Here is a 21,196-nt window from a genome sequence, read left to right as displayed (position 1 = left end):
AGTGGCTAGCCGCTAAGGCAATGAAGGAGTTGAACTTCAATAGCCTGTTTCTTGGGGCACAGGGGGTGGATAAAGGGTTTAGTAGTCCCAGGGTTCATGCTTAGGCCTGGCTGGAAGGTTGTGGTAGGAGTTAACCCCTTCACTATCATAGTGGTGGGAACCGCTGTGTTATGAAGGGGTTAACCAGTCCCGCTAGTCCTGGAATGCCTAAACACCCACCCTTGGGGCTACTACCCCTTCACCCAATCCCTCTACCCTCAAGAAACAAAAATAAATACAACAACCTTTCTTCCCACCTCCTCTACCCACAACAACCCCCCACAATACATACAGTACATTAATGTGCAAAATAAACTATTGTCCAGATATGGATAATAGCTCATTTGCCCATTGTAAAATCAAACATTAGCCAGCCAGCATAAAGAAAATAAAACTTTCTACTTACCCCTGCCATCATGAAGGGCATCCTCGTCAGCATACTGTAGGTCCAATTTCTCTGTTGCCAGCAAGAGTACATGAAAAAATACAATCTAATGGCCCCTAACCCCTAAATCACCTTAGCAATTTATAACAGCTATAGTAATTAAGGGATTAACCCACCCTCCCCCGCAACCCACCCAGGAGCCCTAATAACCCATCAAAGGGCCACTATACCTACCCTCCAACCTACAGTACAGTAGATTTAAATTACATGCATTTGCACCAAAAATGTATATTTATCAGTTAGTAAGAATACTGTGTATAGAAAATGAATTGGTGCTCAAGTGCTTGGTCCCACGTAGATAATAGTTATAAGTGATCAAAGAGAAGGCAGTCCATGGGGTCTATAGATCCATAATTCAGTGATACCAGTGATCAATCATTGAAGCCTATATGAGGGCTCTATAACTCCCTGAAGGTGGAGAGTAGCATAAATTGTAACTTTCCACTCCTCATTGGGATGGCCCTATAGGTAAATCATAAAGTACTCACTGTATGTCCCCAGATGTCTCCTCAGGAGTGCATCCATTACAGAGTCCAGAGACATCAAAAAAAGTATAGTTCCAGCACACAGCAACAGAGAGCCAGGTCATAAAGATAAATATTCTTTATTTAAGCTGCATTAAAAAAAATGCCAGGGTGCACACTCCGTTTTTTTAATGCAGCTTAAATAACGAATCTTATGTTACATCAGAAAATATGACATCCTCAAACTTTGTTCCACCCACAATCAATGCACGTGATTGGTCAACACTTTTAATCTTGTTAACATCACTTATGGGATATGCTCTGCAATAATAATTTAACAAGCATTTAGAATGGGAATATGGTACAATGTTCATGCATATCACTTGGCATATACAGAAACAAACTTACAGTACAGCACTTTACCACATCTCCAAAGACCCAGCCCAAATAACATCTCATTAATCTGGTGCAGGACGCTGACACTGACATATGCTTGTGATGCTGAATATTCCTAACCTCGACAGCAGATCGATCATCATTTTCCTGATTTCACTCACTGGCTGAATTGCCACATTGTAAAAAAAAATTCCAGATGAAAAAGAGTACAGTGGCTTACTATAGACTGACTACATACTGTATGAAAAACACATAAGATGAGCAACAGTGCTCCCTAAACAGTAGTGCACTTACTCAGTTCTGACCCTGCAGCCATCCTGTGAACCTATGTCTTCCCTTGAGCATGATAACCTAACACAGCATAGTGTCACTAGATGCCCCCTTTCCTCAGCCACCATTGGATTCCCGTGGTTGTGAATCCCTTCTTGTACATGTGCATTATTTTTATGCACTAGTTTCTTTAAAATAAACGTTGGTCATAGTTTCCATTCAGAATGTACTATTGAATGTTTAATGCAGCTTCATAATGCAGGTTTTATAACATTGTACATATGCTTTAGCAGTAAAGCTACAGGTTTAGTCCTAATTTTGACACATGGGGGCTATGCACTAAGCTCCGTGATTATCCGCCAGGCTGAAAAAAAATAACCCGCCCGATAAAAAGTGAAGCCGGAGGCGCAATTCGCTAAGCCGTTCAGCCCATTTTCTATCAAGCGGCTTCAAAACAGCCACACCGTGCGTGTTTGTTTTTTCCCTTGGCTAGCGCACTGAAACTTCACGTACGGTAGTTGATAGAAAATAAAGCTGCATGTAACGTTTGCATGGAGATTTGGCATCTCCATGCAAGCCTGTTACAGGCGATCGTACACTAAATAAATACATTTTAATAATAGTGTACATGAGCAGGGGGTCTCCGGAGCTGAACCGCACTGGTTTCAGGTCCGGGGACCCCCTACTTCAGGAGATAAAGGCCCTGTTATGGGGTGCCGGTATCACCTGCACTTTGAAAGCTTCCGCGTCACGTGACTGGGACATTTACATTCTGCTGTGGATACCGGCACCCCATAACAGGGCCTTCATCTCCTGCAGAAGGGGTTCCCCGGACCTGAAACCAATGCAGTTCTGCTCTGGAGACCCCCTGCTCATCTAAAATATTATAATTATAAATAAAGGTCATTGTGAAGAAGTTTGGCATTTCAACGATAAGGCAATTAATGTCCCCTGATGTTCGTGTATGTCCCCTTAGTTGCCTGGGGGTATCTGTGTGAGAATCCATGGAAGGAGTAATTTCCTTCACTATAGTATGGTTGTAAATGTTGGAGGATATATTTGTTGATTGGTTTCTTGATGGAGATGGTAGTGTAGTGTTAAATGCTGAAATGCTGAAATGCAGAAATGCTGAAGTGATGATAATTTGTCAACCTCCTGACAATCATTGTACTCTCAGTTTCAAGGGTCAATTGTAATTGTTCCCCCTATATAAAGCACCCATTTTCAGGATAATGTGTCGGTGCTATTGGGAGGAAGGGTGAGATAGACTGGACTTGGTGGTAGGAGAAGAGAGCTGTTGATTTGTGAGTTGTCGGTGATTATTGAGTGAGTTGTCTTGTGTTATTATATTTGTTTCTGTACATTTTTGTATTGTTAGTGTGAAAGAACTTTGTTAGTGTGTCATTTTTGTTTCTATTTGTTTTTTGTGACTAAGTGAAAAAGAGAGGATGAGTGGGAATGGGAGTGGACGTGGGAGTGGACGTGGGAGTGTTGTAGTGGCTTGAGGAGTGGTGGCGAGTGGAGGAGTGGCGGTGGTGAGTGGAGGAGTGGTGGAGCGAGGGAGTGGAGTGGCACGTACAGGTACGGTCCGTCCTGTCAGGGCATGTACGTCCCGTGCTGGTACGTCCCATGATGCTACCCCAGGTGGAGGAGTGCAGGTGGGAGAGGGTAGCGAGAGTAGTGGACAGGGAGAGAGGGACAGTGGCCAGCATCCGACAGTGATGCCGAGCAGTCTGATGCTGGAAGTGATGAGGGGCCACCATCAAGACAGGATCGTGCTGAGGGCATCCGAAACCCACGGTTTACCCAACGTGAAACTGAAATACTTGTTGAAGGTGTCATGGCTTCTTATAACCGACTATATGGCTCAATGTCATGTAAGTATTTTTTGAATGATTCTATTCAAATAATGTTCTTTGTCTTTTATTAAAACATTGTGTTGCTGAAATAAATTAGTTGCGTAACATTGAGCCGTGAAACATTAATGCTATAACGGGTGTGTGAAGCTGATTGGGCACATTTTTGTAATCACGAATGCACGTATGACCTCGCCTAATAGGTGTATGTAACTATATGTACATGTTGGTACACTTTTGTGTCTTAAATATATTTGCATACATTATTAAATCACACTCGTTTCATGTTGATTTGTGAGTTGTCGGTGATTATTGAGTGAGTTGTCTTGTGTTATTATATTTGTTTCTGTACATATTTGTATTGTTAGTGTGAAAGAACTTTGTTAGTGTGTCATTTTTGTTTCTATTTGTTTTTTGTGACTAAGTGAAAAAGAGAGGATGAGTGGGAATGGGAGTGGACGTGGGAGTGGACGTGGGAGTGTTGTAGTGGCTTGAGGAGTGGTGGCGAGTGGAGGAGTGGCGGTGGTGAGTGGAGGAGTGGTGGAGCGAGGGAGTGGAGTGGCACGTACAGGTACGGTCCGTCCTGTCAGGGCATGTACGTCCCGTGCTGGTACGTCCCATGATGCTACCCCAGGTGGAGAAGTGCAGGTGGGAGAGGGTAGCGAGAGTAGTGGACAGGGAGAGAGGGACAGTGGCCAGCATCTGACCAGTGATGCCGAGCAGTCTGATGCTGGAAGTGATGAGGGGCCACCATCAAGACAGGATCGTGCTGAGGGCATCCAAAACCCACGGTTTACCCAACGTGAAACTGAAATACTTGTTGAAGGTGTCATGGCTTCTTATAACCGACTACATGGCTCAATGTCATGTAAGTATTTTTTGAATGATTCTATTCAAATAATGTTCTTTGTCTTTTATTAAAACATTGTGTTGCTGAAATAAATTAGTTGCGTAACATTGAGCCGTGAAACATTAATGCTATAACGGGTGTGTGCAGCTGATTGGGCACATTTTTGTAATCACGAATGCACGTATGACCTCGCCTAATAGGTGTATGTAACTATATGTACATGTTGGTACACTTTTGTGTCTTAAATATATTTGCATACATTATCAAATCACACTCGTTTCATGTACATTAACCTATAGGCATGTCATAAGAGATTTTTTCATATTCACAGCAAAAACGAAGACCAGTCACAAGACGAAACTGTGGACCCAGATTAGCACATCTGTATCTGCATCCAGAGTGTTTCGTAGAACCCCAAAGACGTGCAAAAAACGTTTTGGGGATATGAAACTTCTTCTAAAGAAGAAAATGTCAAGAGCCGGCCGCCATGTATGTGGGACAGGAGGCGGCCCACCAGCATCCTTAAATTTGAAGTCCTACGAGGAGACCATGTATCTCATTATGAACGCTCGCCTTATTTTTGGGATTGAAGAGAACAGGGATATCGGCCCATCTACTTCACAGTCGACACCAGGTGAGTACTATGCAATAACATAAATATTTGTCAGAAATTGTGAGTGAAATGAAAGCATTTATACATACAGTATCAAAATAACTTCATTGTATATGATGTGAGCAATGAATGGATAAATTACACAGGGCTCTCTATTCAGTTTCTCCAAGCCATGCTTGTTCTTTAATTTATACAAGTATTCAATTTATTGCATCAAATTATGTGCTTTAACAATGGATGTACAGGCTAATTAAGAACATTAGCACATAATTACTTAGTCATTATGTTGATATTAATGTGTTTTTATTTCTGATATAGTTATTGCTGAAGACACGGAGTCGGATGTCTCCGCCAGCCACAATATTGAAAATATAAGTGAGGATGAAAGGTGTGTTGATCCAGCAGATCTAGATATCCCTCATCTTCTTGTCCCTCATGCCGAACCTTCGGCACCAGATGTTATGCTAGTACAAGACCCGGAACATCCTGCAACAGATGAAGAAGACATTGAGCCTGACCAGGGCGACAAGGTATGTGGCGAAGCATTGGACAATTTAAGTACCTTAGAGGGAATATTTTTCACTCATCAAAAGGCAAATTCAGACAGACAGGCCAAAGCTAATGACAACATCTGTCAGGAACTAAAGATCATGCGAGTTCTTATGACAGAACAACAAGACACTCTCAAAAACATGGCAAATAGCATTAGTCTGATAGCAACTTGTATGTCACAGGTACTGGCACACGTCCAGGCACAGCCACAGGCCGAACCAGAGGCAGAGGCCGAACCAGAGGCAGAGGCACTGGCACGAGCACTGCCGCATCAATTGGCCCAAGCACTGGCATTGGCACTGGGCCAGACCCAGCCCCAGTCAATGCCCCAGCCCCAGCCAATGACCCAGGCAATGACCCAGGCAATGACCCAGGCCCAGCCAATGACCCAGCCACAGGCACATGAAGAAGCTGAAGCACAAGCATTGGCCCTGCAACTGTCGCAAACTACCCCAATTGTTGCAGAAACAGACACGAGTCAAGCCAAGCAGGTGCAATAGGCTCCAGGCAACGTTCTAGACGGCAAACTACATCAGACACCACATCAAGGCCAAGCACATGGTCCACATTGAAAAGAACATACAAAAAATAATATTCCTTTTCCTTGTTTAAAAGTATTCAAGTTCAATGTAATGAATATGTTCAATTTATGCAAATTCACACATGTATGATATTTCAATGTAGTCAATATCTTTAATGTAGTCACAATTTTCTAATTGTTCCCTTTCTCAAATTACTTACAAACGAACATTAATGTTCAATAAACATTCTGAACAATGTTCAATAATCAAGTGTGTATTCCAACATATTTCATGTACATACATGTGAATTAAACAGCATTGCATTTCTCATGTGTGAAGAATGTTTCTGAAGCATACATGACAAATATATACATATTTTGTATTCACAGAGAAATAGATGATTGTGTAACATGTTCACATGTTATTTCCAAACAATATTCCGTCTAATTAATGTTTCGTAGTTTGCCTCCTGAATTATGTTGAATACGCAAGCACAAATTATCACATACACTGTCCACCTGTATGTGGGAGAATAAGATATGGACACTTCTTCCTTTGTATAAGGACCTTGTACAGTGTTCTGCACATAATTAAACTTTGGATACTTTGTAATAAGCTGATTTTAATGAATCGTTTGGGTTACTTGATTACATTCCCTGCTAAAACATGCCGTTCGAGATGTCTTCCCTAGAAAAACCTCCGTACTCTTATGCCAATCTAATATATACCGCTATTCAAAACCGAATCCAGAAACATGCTACTGTCTCTCAGATATATCAATATATGACGGATAACTACCCTTATTATCAAAATCATCCCAAACCGAAGGTCTGGAGAAATTCGATCCGGAGAACTTTATCAACAAATGCTTCTTTTATTCGAAACCCACCGTGTCAACGAAACAGGGGTGGCTGTTGGTCAGTTTATGCATCCGGTATGCGTATGTTTGCTAATGGAAATGTGAGAAGAAACAGATTACTCTGGCACAACTACCAGGATATAGGTGCCAGCAGCGGTGCTTTCAGTGTTCAGCAGAATGTGAAGTATTTTGGAGCGAAGTTGTCCAAACAATACCAGAACCATAACGGAGCTACCTATTATGATAACATGCATAATACCGACTTGACTGGAGCAGATGAAATGTCACAACGATACACTCTGTGTCCGCCTCTGTACATTCCACAATATCAAAGCTGTTATGGAGTAAGGTACAACGCTTCCGAGATGAACACACCGAACAATGAATTGATTGACTACAGCGGCTACCTCGCAAACACCCCTTCCATGACTGCACCGAGTATGAATGCAATATAATGCAGGTAACTATAACCTTAGTACTTTATACAATGTGTGAATCGCTTCTTCCCGTATGACAGGCCTATGCATTGGATTCGTGACGCATGCGCGTGCCATACGGAGCAAAATAAAAAAACATTTATTTAAAATCTTTATTTGCCCCTTTTACCCATCGCATGATAATATAACAGATCGCGGTGTGAAGATCACAACATGCCAGAACAGAGTTCAGAACGAAGGTTCTATCCACTTAACGCTATGTGAATCAATATTGTTAAATGTGCTGTGCAATGGCGCAGGAAATGCGAGTGATTCCAGCGCAGCACAAACATGTCATTACAGAACGTTCACGCCCCTCCCTTACCCACAAATAATGCATTGACAATTGATAACATGAGAAAAATATGTAAGATGTGCATAAATGCCTTATGTATATAACATGTTAGTACAGATAGCATGTGGGCCAACCAATCCTTGATTACTACAAGCATTTTGAATAATTAGCGTGGTTGTTCAGTCTTTATGAACAATTAGAAATTGTTTATATACATTAAGTTAAGTAGTTATTGCTAAGATGTAGCGTTATTGTTTTCTTATTACGCCAAGCTTCACGTGTCACAGTTACTCTAAAGACGTGTGTTTTATAGAAATATTAAGTTATATTTCACCTGTACATGTCGATAATTATTCTTACATATATACTTCTTTCACGGATGTAGACATATTCATCCCAGACAGAAGATCATGTGAATGGATGTATCCAAACACCGAATAACTGACAGCTTTTACATAGTGTCCACATGCCACATAAATGACATGGACACTCATGCTATGCTACACAATAAAGTGAGCCATCTAATTTTTATATCTCCTAGCTAATGTTAGATTCTATAATGTTAGAACCTGCTTTAAAATCGATTTTTGCCTATTTTCTAAAACTTACAAATGTCTGGACACATGACTATTATTTTGCATTTCTAGGTTCTCTTAGTGCTCCATTGTTGTTAGGTCATGCTCAGTACACTTTTACATCACTCAAAGAATAAAATTAATGATTTGCTACGTTGTCTGAATAAATACACATTTAGTTATAGTGGAAGTTGAATGTATTGGTCACATTTGTACATGAGTAAATGTATAAATCATTGACATTATCTGAATATAGAAATGTGTATTTTCAAACATACAATATCACTTATGCTAGGGATACATGACAGGTTACTGATAGAAGATATCCCCATGTCATCTGCTCCTATTCCTGCAGATAGTCAAATTATGTCTGTAGTAATACTTACATAAGTGGAAATAATACTATTAAGTAAGGAATGTGAACAATAACGATTGTAACATTATTTATGTACACAATTATTAAATGTTTGTATTTCTTTTAATTAAGTATCATGTTTATTTCAAAATTGATATATAATAATGTAGAGTACTTGTGATGTTTTAATATAACACTAGAGGCATATTCATAAAATACAGCACGAAAGATTCGCTTAATGCACAACATTATGCATTCAAGGGTGCACACACTGTACAGGTGTGTGGAAATATGATTTATACAAGGACAAATGTGTTAAACATTGACATCCCGGTGTCATATGAACTTCTGATCCTTCCCTAGAAAATTGGCACTTGATTTGAGAAAGCAGGATCCTAGGATTAGATAAACACAATGTAATGTGACTCACATCACAACATCATTCTCTTGTATGTAAAAGAAAAACTTACAGGTGAAAAAAATTTGCGATTAACATCCTGCGGGTCTCCACACCACTGGCTGTATGCTCCCTAAGCCCTGCAGGAGGCACGGGAGGATCCTCCTCTAAATCATCAGGAATGTCGCGTTGAATATTGTGCCTTACTGCAATGTTGTGCAGAATGCAACAACAAATCACAATGTCCCCAACCTTCGCTGGCGAATACTGGAGTGCACCACCAGATCTATCAAGAGAGCGAAAGCGACTTTTCAAAATTCCAAATGTCCTCTCAATCACCGAGCGGGTGGCTATGTGGGCGGCATTATATCTTTCCTCCGCAGGACTTTGAGAATTACCCAGTGATGTCAGAAGCCAAGGCCGGCTTCCATATCCTGAATCGCCTATAAGACAGTCACATCACATGAATGTTTATATGTTACAATATTCCATAATTGGACTTTTGCCATGTCCTAGTACAACACACTGAGTGTATAATACACAACACATGCCCTAACTATCCACTCAACCTTATATAATGTTACGCTGCATTACATGGATTAGATATGTAGTCAATGACATACAACATCAAAAATGTGCAGTATCAGTGGTTACATAAAGTATTTGCTACACATTATGAAACATTAAACTCTACATTAAATGTAAATCTAAGTACAGTTTCTGTAACATTGACTTACCCAATAGCCAACCGTCCTCGAATTCCCCCGATTCAAATTTACGAAAGACTAATGATCTCTGCAGGATATTGGAATCATGGCAGGCACCTGGGAATTTGTCAACAACACTCATAATTTTCATGTGCGCGTCACATACGACCTGCACATTGAGTGAGTGGTAATGTTTCCGATTCCTGAAATCCATCTCCTCTTCACGTAGCAGAGTCAAAGCAACATGCGTGCAATCTATAGCACCCATCACATTGGGTATCCCAGCTACATTATAAAATGCCGTCTTCAGTGCCTGCCACTCTATCTGCTCACTAGGGAAATGTATATAATCACTTGCCTGTCGAGTCAGTGACCATAAAAACTGACTAAAGGCCTGGGAGAATGTTGTCTGCGAGACCTCGCCTACAATGCCCACTGTCGTCTGAAATGAGCCAGAAGCAAGGAAATGTAATGAGCTCAGCATTTTAACAAGCCCAGGCAAGTGAATAAGACCATCTTGGTCGAAACGTTGTGTTGGCTCAATAAATGAGTTTGGATATGCTAAATCCGTTGTGCCCTATGTTCCTTTTTTCATCTATTCAGGACTGACTGCAGGCTTTAATTCAAACATTGGAGCACCGGTAACTGTATCAATTTTTTCTATTTGAGGTGTGCAGCATTTTTCTTAATTATCTGGATCATCAAATATACACCATTCATAAATCCACAAGCAAAGCGATGCTGAGACACAATATGAGTAATTGCTCTCAAATAATGACACAATCATGACATTTGTATGTAACATGTTGACTCATGAAGGTGTTACATCACAAGAGGTACTAGTTTGTGTGTTTGTTTAAAGGTGTGGCCGAAGGTTGGATTATTGACAGGATGGTTGTTTTTGGATCACGGGAGTGTTGCCCTTTAAATTACCCCCCTGCTAACGTTTGCTGGTACACTATCAAGTTAGGAAGATAGATGTCATTGCATTGTTATTATTTGCAAAACAATAATGTGTTCTCCTTTAATTCAATTAATGATAATCGCTCAAGGGGGACACAGAGATATTCTCGACAAGACCCGTGGACACCCAGAAAGGCGCGAAGACAACACGTGTACCCCTCTGAGTGCTAAATGTATGTACTTTTTAAAAACAGCTTAATGTATGCCAAATGGTCAAATACAGTATTATCCATATGTGGATCATATTAATTTGCAACAATACTTTAGTGTATGTGTTAAGGGCTTGTATTATTTTAAATGAATATTTTTGGGTGGGGGGGCACAGAATTGGTACCGCATGCCCGGTGACACCCGCGGACACCCGTCGCCTCCCACGGACCCCCGCGGGGAACCCCGTACCCCCGCAGGGTGATCCGGGGACATCCACGGGACCAGTGGGACCCCCGGCCTCCTTCAGGGACCCCTGCGGGGTCATCCGGGGGCACACGCCGGACTGTTGTATGGATGGTGTGGCCGCAAAAATGTAAACAAAGAAATTTTTCTAAGTACAGATTCTTTTCTGCCTGCCTTGGGCTGGCGTGTTTTGTTCAGCCGGTTTTTAAAGAACGGTCTCTTAGCGTAGCTTAGTGAATCCCGCAGAAGGGCAGAAATCAGCTTATTTAGCTGATCGTACGGGTTTGTTGGGACTTACAAAAATTTCTGGGAAAAGGGAAGTTAAAGAACGGAAATTGCCTGTTAGCGCTGTTCTGTGAATCGCGCTGAGCGGAATATCACGTTCGCTAAGCACTTTCCGCTCTTAAAGCCACTTTACGGAGCTTAGTGCATAGCCCCCATAGTCACAATAGACACACAATCACAAACTCAGCCCTACCCAACATTGACACCTTGTATTGTACGTAGAAATGTTGACCCAGCAATGAGAAGTGACCAACTTTGACACCTTAACACAATAGACATCAGCTGTGCTGTATATAAAGTCACATAGAAATTGGATTGTCATACAAACAGATAGAAAAGGCTGAACTAGATTAGAACTCTTCTGCTGCATCATTCTTCTCCATCTTTTACTTCAACGATGGATCAATCCATCTTCTATGGACACAATAACCGGCGTAGTGCTGTACCAGTTACAGCATTTAGGACCCTAAGAAGTCACAGGATACTTGCCGATAATAACAGATGACCTGTAACCCTTAAAAACACTCATGGAAAGAATAAAGTGGGAAAAGAAAACCTGGTGGAAGTATCCAAAACTCCAAAGGGCAAGACTCTAAGGGTATCATGCAGTACGCAGCGAAAAAATGCATTAGCCAGTTTAGCAATTAGCCATGTTTTTGGCGTGTTAAACTGGCTGTATGCTGTAAGGGGCGAATCCCTGGTGAATGAATTAGCCACCACCATTTGATGAAATGGCGTGTAACCGGTGGCGAGACGGCTGCCTGGCGAGAAACTGCCGAGAAGCCGTCCCCTGCAGTTGTGTTTGCAGCAGAGAAAGATCCGCTGCTCTTTCGGCGCAAACATCAGCACAATAAAAATTATTTCCCAACTCTGATTGGCTCTAGTAGACCATGTGACAGAGGCTTGGGGAAGAACAGATATGACGTCATTGAAAGCCTGTCACATGGTACTAGAACCAATCAGAGTAGGGATAGACTTCCCACGCTCTGATTGGCTGCTGTACCATGTGAGGCCGGCCATGTTTCTTTTCATGACGTCATCTTAAAGGCAATTGAAGCAAAGCCATTCTGATTGGCTGTGCTTTCATAGCCTTTAAGTGACGTCATCATTTTTTTTTGCATCGGCCAAAACACATGGTTTTAACGGCCCAATTAGGGCCGTGGAAACCATATGACGAAAATGTGACGTCATAGGCCTTTAAAAGCCTATGTCGTCTCATTTTGAAGGCAGACGCCGAGGAGGAAGGACCTCCTACTGAAGAAAGAAGACCAGGGCATGGCCGACGATGGGGAGAAGACCCCGGAAGAAGGTAGAAGAATACAGATGAAGATGGATTAGAAGTAGAAGACCCCTGGATTGCCATGTTTTATTATTTTAATGTTTATTATTTTATGGTTTATTATTTTATGGGTTCCTGTTCGTGGATTGGTTCGCGAGTAAGCTGATCAATGGGAGTCGGTGAGTGGGTCAAGTAATGGTAAGTGAACTAAAGAAATGTATTTAATGTAACTGTGTTTTTTTTTGCTTTTTCATGTGTTTATTTTTTTTTATGCATATAATTTCTTGCCACTGTATGTATGTATGTATGTATGTATGTATGTATGTATGTATGTCTAGAGATATATATACATACATGGTCAGAAATGATAGTGTTGTTAAAGGTTGATTTACTGTATTGTAAATGATTGTGGCTATGCTGCTATGCATAGATGTGTGTTAAATGTATTTTATAATTAGAGAGATGTAATTTTTGGGCTTCTATGCTGTACTGTAGGTTATGGTGAAGGTTGCTTTAGTATATTGTAATTGTTGGTGTCCTATTTTGTATGATGTGAACTTGTTCTCTGTTACGATAGCTATAGTTAATTGTGTAATTGGTATGGATGGTATTTTAATTGTTTAGGGATGTAATTCATGGCTGTTAATTCATTGATGGTGACTTTATTGGATTACATAGTATACTTCTTGTGATGTAATGCTATTTTAGTTGGATTATTGTATTGTTCACATTGATTTGCAGCGTGTACATGTAGCTTACATTTTATGCTACATGTATACAATGTAAATGCAATGTTTTAAGTGGCATTTGAGGCTTTAGATTGAATGATTAAATGAGATTTGTTTAGGAAATTGCTTTTTAATTCATTGAGGATGTTATGCATAAGTGGTGTTGCCATTGCAGGATGGCTTCACCCCTTAATTACCTTTGAGGTTAGTACCCGATAAGGTGATTAAGGGGTTCATTGGTATGTGAATGTCATTGAAATGTATTACTATTTATTATTTTGGCAACAGACCACAAGGATGATGCTGGCGACGGGGCCTTCTTATTGATGAGGTTAGTAGAATTTTCTTTATTTTACTACGGTATTTAATGTGTTTAATAATGGCCAAATAATGTATTATCCCTATGTGGATAATAGTTATTTGGCACATTATTGTACTGTATGTGCTGGGGGGACGGGCCCAAGGGTATGTGGTAGGACTCCCTTGTGGGTAGTGGGTAAGGGTGGTTAGGCCTCAGGGGGTGGGGGGTTAGTGGGGGAGGGTATGTGGGTGATGGTGGGTTAACCCCTTAATGACTGTAGCGGTTAATAACCGCTATGGTGATTAAGGGGTTAGGGGACATTACATTGGATGTTTTTATTCTTGTGTCTGTTTTGCAGAAGCGGATGGGGCATGGGCAGGATGAAGATGAGGATGGCCTTCATCATGGCAGCCGCACATGGGTGAGTGCTACATGTATTTAATGTCTTTATTGTTCTGTATGTATTTTAAATGGACGCATGCACTATTATCCATTTGTGGATAATAGTCATTGTGCGCCTTACTGTATTGTATGTTAGGGGGGTATAGGTGTTGTTGGGGTCATATATATATTTATATATATATAAAGCTGGCACGGCTGTTTAACCCCTTCATTACCTTAGCGGTTAACCGCTAAGGTAATGAAGTGGGCTTTAAATGCATTTGTCCTGCCTCGGATGCATGCCGGGGTGTCCGGTGCTGGTATTAATGGTGTCAGCTCCGAGAGACCCCCAGCATCAATCCCAGCCAGGAAAAGGCCAGATATTTTTCTAAGTGCCGATCCGCCGCTCATCCGCAGCCTCTCAGCAGCAACTTGCCATCTTTTTCTTGCGTGGCTGATTCGACAGCAAAACGGCATTCTAGAGTGGCGAATAGCTCCGCTTAGCTACTCGCCTCTACTAGAATACAGCGTGGCGGAAAATGTTTCATTTTTAGGCGGAAAGTGCCTTCTCGCCTTGCCACCGGCGGGAAAAAAAAAACCGCCAGCCAAACTGGCGTTTTTTTGGAATCTCGCCACTTTCTCGCCCCTTACTGAATACGGTTAGGCTTTTTTGGCGGGAAAGTGGCGAGAAGTGCCTTTCCGCCGCTTACTGCATCGTGCCCTAAGACCAATCTGGAAGAAGAAGCAAGCGAGAACCATAGCAATTGAACATCGCCGAAAAGCTGGTTATGCACCAGGTACTTAGAACATAATTTCACCTACCTCTGACCCATCGCACCTCACTCCACACTCAGCTCGCCCAACATCAGACCATCGGACACCACTCCTGTCCCAGCTCATCCCACATCAGACCCACCGCCCCTCACTCCAGAGCCAGCTCACCTTTTCATGGATCCAGCGCAATCCAACTTCGACCCAGCACATCTCAATTGTGACCCAGCACACCCCACAAAAAATTAGCTCCAGTCTAAGTGTAACTGGTGCTTTGTTCATGAAAGTATGGCATTGTCAAGTGTTTTTTTGGGGGACAATTGTGATTCCGGTACACTTTGTACACTCTGTGACTACTGCTTTTGAGGAATTTTAAATGTGGATTGTATGTGTATGTATACATATATGTTCTTCTAATAATTAGTCCAAGGTCACATACTGTAGATGTGGTCACTAGAAGGTATCCCAATTCCTTTCTTAGAATCAGCTTAACTCTAAGGCTTATATTCACTAAATGTGCTACGTTAAGGTAACATTAATATTGCTCCTGTTTAAAGGTTTTTTGTAACATTTACAAAATATATTCATTTAATTTTTTTCAATTTAATTACATTTTTCAATTATTTATTTAAATATGTTGTTGATAAAAAATACCTGTTAGCTATGCAGTAAATAACTGTTAAAATAACCATGCTGCAATTGTGTGTGTGTGTGTGGGGGGGGTGGGGGGTGAGGGGTTGGGGATCTTATGACAATGTTACCATAGGCTAATGTAATAGGATTTTTTACAAAACTTTGTCAGTAAATGATTTACTCCCGTGAAGACTGATGCTTCCACTGCATTACAACAAAGGAAAGCCTGCAAGCATCTAAGGGGATACCACTACACCTCCTGCACACCTTGCACAACAGAAAAGCTACAGTAATACGGCACTGCCATATGGCAAACCATGAGATTAACCCCTACTTTCCTCCCTCTGTGGAGTTGAATCACCAACCACAGTGGACCTACCCCAATAATCCTCCATTGATTGAAGAGTAATTATTTTAGGGTATTTCTTGAATTAAAAGCATTTTCTTCTTTTTCCTCATTCACCTTTTTAGCAACCCGTCCTCAATATACTCCCTTGGCTGACGACTGACCTGTTATTTATTCATTTATAAAATGTTTGACCAGGAAGTAATACATTGAGAGTTATCTCTCGTTATCAAGTATGTCCCGTGCATAGAGTTAAGATGACAAATAATACATGGTTACAAATACATAGTTACATAAGCGAACAGGGTATACATTATATACAAGACATGTCATGCAAAGTTAGAGATAATATATATTACAGGCGTATGTAACAGTTACAGATTACAATGTGAGACAGCTTTAGTTTTGAAAGAACTTAGACAGGTGGTGGCTGTGAGAGTTTTCGGTAGACTGTTCCAGGTTTGGGGTGCACGGTTAAAGGAGGAGCGGCAAGATACTTTGCTGAACCTTGGGACTATGAACACTTTTGGAGTCAGATATCAGATAATAAGTGCTGCATGTGGTAGGGGTGAGGAGCTTGTTCAGATAGGTGGGTAGTTTGCCCAGAAAGTATTTGAAGGCAAGACAGGAAAGATGAATTTTGCGCCTACAGTAGGCTCATGTGATGACCAATCTAGTTCTTTGAGCTTTTCGCAGTGATGTGTGTTGTAGTTGCATTGGAGAACAAAATGTCATATTGAATTGTAGAGGGTATCAAGTTTACTATGGTGGGTTTGGGGTGCTGAGCCATATACTATGTCCCCATAATTGGCATTAGCATCTGCTGTGCAATACGCTTTCTGACCAGCAGACGTAGGGAGGATTTGTTCCTGTAAAGTACACCTAGTTTGGCATATGTCTTGGATGGTAGGGTATCAATGTGCATCCCGAATGATAAATGGGAGTCAAACCATATGCCCAAGTATTTAAAACTAGTAACAGGAGTTAGGGTGGTATATTGTGTTTGTTCTGATCTGGAGCTCAGTCATTGGAAGCTTTACAAATTTAGTCTTAGTCCCAAATACCATTGTTCGTCTTGTCAGTGTTTAAAAACAGTTTGTTTTGGGAAATCCAATTTTCAAGTCTTCATAAGTCAGATTGAAGTATGTGTTCAAGATCGGAGAAGCTAGGGCTGTGTGCATATAAGATTGTGCCTTCTGCATACACGTGTATTGAAACTCCATTATAAGATGTAGGAAGATCATTAATGAATACTGAGAAGAGAAGGGGCCCCAGAACAGAGACTTGCGGGACACCGCAGGTGATATTCAAGGGGTTGGAGTTAGAGCCTGAGATGGACACATGTTGGGACCTACCTGATAGTAGGACTGAAACCAGTTTTAAAGCACGCTTCCCTATTCCAGAGCACTGGAGTTTGTTAAGCAAGATACAGTAACATGATCAACAGTATCAATAGCCTTTGCAAAATCTAGGAATATGTGAGGGAGTGGCCCATATAGGGCGTGTTATCATCACATACTGTACACGTGGCTAATGACAATGTGCTGTTCTTACTAATTAAATCAGATGTTTGATCATGGATTGTGCATGACTAGTTGACCACTTAAGTGTTAATATATTACAAATTAGTTAAATGTTTGGCATGCAGTATATTATTTATCGTCTATTTTGGTTGGTTTAGCTTGTCTTGCATGTAGGTTTGTAATGGGCATTATATTCAGAGGGAAGATAGATCAAACAACAGCCTTAGGTAGGTGATACAAATTGATGTTAATTTTTGGCAGTAGTCCAAAAAGTACAGATTTTGGAGTTTAGTAACTAGCATGTTAGTGCTCATGAATAATTAACAAGTTAAAACCTCAGTTGCATGCTCTCAGTGTTAATACCACTGACACAATGTTGCCCATTATTACTGCTTTTCCACGTGCAGTATGGCTTTAGTGAATAGCTCAATAAAAGAAAGGTTGTAATAATGGGACAGTGTGGTATCGTCTCCTTCTGAAATGCAAATGAGTTTTATCAGAGATATTCTGAATACCCAGCAGCAATGCATTCACAGTCCGGGGGTCTAAAACTAAATGAATTCATCATTGAGTTTTGAAAATTGCACATTAATGTAGTATCAATTTGTTGCTTATTTTAGAAGCAATGAATGGAAATATATTTGGTTTATTGGCATGAGCTGCCATTTATAAGTGGGATATGATTTAATTATGAAAAACATGCTTTACTAGTTATGCTGATTAATTTATGCATCCAATTTCTAAATGAATTATAAAAAGAAAGCTGGCTGTAATAAATTAAAATTATAACTAATCTTGTATAATAATACTATGCAATGATCCACAAAACCAAATACATTATACATAATTACAGTAGTTCATTCGGGAACAGCAAACTACCTATTTTGTGTCAAAAACTGAACCATTTCAGTCAATAAAATATTTTTGTATTGTAATAAAAAAAGAAAAGGGCATATTAAATGATTGACACAGTTTGTGTTAAAGATGTGCCGTGTTTGGTTGCTTAAAATGAACGTTAGACAATTCTATTTATATTACTATATATTCTATAGTAATAAAGCAGGTGTGGCCAAACTGACTGGGAGCTAAAGCCAGAATTTGACTGTCTCGTTGTCAAAAGGCCCCAATAAGAAAAAATGTAAATTACTAGCTGTATACACTGACACGGAGCATAACCTGACTGTGTCAGTGTATATTGCCATCAGGTTATGCATTGTGTCAGTGTGTAGTGCAGTCAGGTTATACTCTGTGTCAGTGTTAAGTGCCATCAGGTTATGCATTGTGTCAGTGTGTAGTGCAGTCAGGTTATGCATTGTGTCAGTGTGTAGTGCAGTCAGGTTATGCATTGTGTCAGTGTGTAGTGCAGTCAGGTTATACTCTGTGTCAGTGTATAGTGCAGAGTATAATGTGACGGCACTATACACTGACAGAATACAGTATGTAGCCAGCGGCATAACATGGCGGCACTATACACAGACACAGGACATAAACTAAGCACTATACACAGACACAGGACATAAACTAAGCACTATACACAGACACAGGACATAACCTGAGCACTATACACAGACACAGGACATAACCTGATGGCACTATACACTGACACAGGACATAACCTGACGGCACTATACACTGACACAGGACATAACCTGACAGCACTATACACTGACACAGGACATAACCTGACAACACTATACACTGACACAGGACATAACCTGACAGCACTATACACAGACACAGGACATAACCTGACGGCACTGTACACTGACAGAATACAGTATGTAGCCAGCGTCATAACCTGGCGGCACTATTCACAGACACCGGAAATAATCTGACGGCATTATACACTGACACAGGACATAACCTGGCGACACTATACACTGCCACAGGACATAACCTGACAGCTCTATACACTGACACAGGACATAACCTGGCGACACTATACACTGACACAGGATATAACCTGACAGCACTATACACTGACACAGGACATAACCTGACAGCACTATACACTGACACAGGACATAACCTGACAGCACTATACACTGACACAGGACATAACCTGACAGCACTATACACAGACACACGACATAACCTGGCGGCACTATATACTGACACAGGACATTACCTGACGGCACTATACACTGACACAGGACATAACCTGACGGCACTAAACACTGACACAGGACATAACCTGACAGCGCTATACACTAACACAGGATATAACCTGACGGCACTATACAATGACACAGGACATAACCTGGCGACACTATACACTGACACAGGACATAACCTGACAGCACTATACACTGACACAGGATATAACCTGACAGCACTATACACTGACACAGGACATAACCTGGCGACACTATACACTGACACAGGACATAACCTGACAGCACTATACACTGACACAGGACATAACCTGACAGCACTATACACTGACACAGGACATAACCTGACGGCACTATACATTGGCACAGGACATAACCTGGCGGCACTATACACTGACACAGGACATAACCTGACAGCACTATACACTGACACAAGACGTAACCTGACGGCACTATACACTGACACAGGACATAACCTGACAGCACTATACACTGACACAGGACATAACCTGATGGCACTATACACTGACACAGGATATAACCTGACAGCACTATACACTGACACAGGACATAACCTGACGGCACTATACACTGACACAGGACATAACCTGGCGGCACTATACACTGACACAGGACATAACCTGACAGCACTATACACTGACACAGGACATAACCTGGCGGCACTATACACTGACACAGGACATAACCTGACGGCACTATACACTGACACAGGACATAACCTGGCGGCACTATACACTGACACAGGACATAACCTGGCGGCACTATACACTGACACAGGACATTACCTGACGGCACTATACACTGACACAGGACATAACCTGACGGCACTATACACTGACAGAGGACATAACCTGACGGCACTATACACTGACACAGGACATAACCTGACGGCACTATACACTGACACAGGACATAACCTGACAGCGCTATACACTGACACAGGACATAACCTGACAGCACTATACACTGACACAGGACATAACCTGGCGGCACTATACACTGACACAGGACATAACCTGACAGCTCTATACACTGGCACAGGACATAACCTGGCGGCACTATACACTGACACAGGACATAACCTGACGGCACTATACACTGACACAGGACATAACCTGGCGGCACTATACACTGACACAGGACATAACCTGACGGCGCTATACACTGACACAGGACATAACCTGACAGCACTATACACTGACACAGGACATAACCTGGCGGCACTATACACTGACACAGGACATAACCTGACAGCACTATACACTGACACAGGACATAACCTGGCGGTACTATACACTGACAGGACATAACCTGACGGCACTATACACTGACACAGGACATAACCTGGTGGCACTATACACTGACACAGGACATAACCTGGCGGCACTATACACTGACACAGGACATAACCTGACGGCACTATACACTGACACAGGACATAACCTAACGGCACTATACACTGACACAGGACATAACCTGGCGGCACTATACACTGACACAGGATATAACCTGACAGCACTATACACTGACACAGGACATAACCTAACGGCACTATACACTGACACAGGACATAACCTGACAGCACTATACACTGACACAGGACATAACCTGACAGCACTATACACTGACACAGGACATAACCTGACTGCACTATACACTGACACAGGATATAACCTGGCGGCACTATACACAGACACAGGACATAACCTGACAGCGCTATACACTGACACAGGACATAACCTGATGGCACTATACACTGACACAGGATATAACCTGACAGCACTATAC

The sequence above is a fragment of the Ascaphus truei genome, chromosome 8 (assembly GCF_040206685.1).
Source record: "Ascaphus truei isolate aAscTru1 chromosome 8, aAscTru1.hap1, whole genome shotgun sequence".
Lineage (NCBI taxonomy): Eukaryota > Metazoa > Chordata > Amphibia > Anura > Ascaphidae > Ascaphus > Ascaphus truei.
This window is presented reverse-complemented; position numbering follows the sequence as displayed.